The sequence below is a fragment of the Alligator sinensis genome, unplaced genomic scaffold, assembly GCF_000455745.1.
Source record: "Alligator sinensis unplaced genomic scaffold, ASM45574v1 scaffold881_1, whole genome shotgun sequence".
NCBI classification, from domain to species: domain Eukaryota; kingdom Metazoa; phylum Chordata; order Crocodylia; family Alligatoridae; genus Alligator; species Alligator sinensis.
In genome coordinates, this window is record NW_005842346.1 from 818,764 (window position 1) to 819,588 (window position 825).

At 51.2% G+C, this 825-nt stretch overlaps 1 protein-coding gene across 2 annotated transcripts in view; it reads right to left on the bottom strand.

Moving 5' to 3' along the window:
• The window catches only part of LIFR (LIF receptor alpha), a 96,225-nt gene extending 95,401 nt beyond the window's left edge, over positions 1 to 824 (bottom strand). Inside the window, exons 1-2 of one of the 2 annotated variants that reach the window (XM_025210391.1) lie at positions 726 to 785; positions 23 to 83 (exon numbers count right to left, since the gene is read on the bottom strand). The gene's annotated coding sequence lies outside the window, so the exon portion shown is untranslated. Of the gene's footprint in view, positions 1 to 22; positions 84 to 725 lie in introns of both variants that reach the window. The other variant, XM_006028938.3, reaches the window with a different exon arrangement.
• Position 825: the final 1 nt, after the last annotated feature.

The window sequence follows — 825 nt, forward strand, 5'->3', positions numbered from 1 at the left end:
CAGTGTAACCTACCATAGTTACCTGTTAAGTGTGATGGCTTGTTTGAGTCATTCTATTGACCAAACCTAAAGTCGGCATATTTCTAAAATTTAAAAGAAGAATTTAAAGGAGTTTTATTTGAGGGAGAGGAAGAGGCAGATGATTTCCAGCTGAGAGGGCAGAGGGAAATAGCACTGCTTACACACTGTACCCATACAGGATTTAATGAGCGCTCTTAGGCAGCTTAGGCATGACAACAGCCATCCTCCCTCTATGAGAAAACAGGGTGCCCGTCCAGTTTGTTCCTGGACCATGAACAGTGGGCTGCTTTACCGGCCCTCTGGTAAAAAAGGTCAAAGAGTTTGTAAGTTCAAAAAAAATCTACAAGACGGGGAAGGACAAGCTATTTCTAGCACAAAGGCTCACAGACAGCCTCTGGCACTGGATAATGAGTGGTATTTATCTGCAGGCCCAATCCTGCTTCCAAAACCTACCGCTCAGGCAATTTCACTGTCAAGTGCAACACAAAGTACATCAAGCCCCAGGTATCAGTAAAAAACTTGCAAGTCCCCTTGGAGCGAGGAAAGCAGCCGGCTAATACCTGCCACTCTGAACCCAATGCCCAGCACGGGTGGGATTTCAGCAAGACAGGGCACTCTCTCTTTCAAGACACTGGATCTCTTCCACAACCAGTTTCCACCCTCCCGTTTAATGCAGAAACATGCACGGAAACCGGGCGCCGAACCTGCAAGCGGCCGTGTGCGGCCCCGCTCTGCCCTCGGCCCGACCCAGGCAGGCGGATTTCCAGCGCCCGCCCGCCCGCCCGGGGGGCCCAGCCCGCGCCT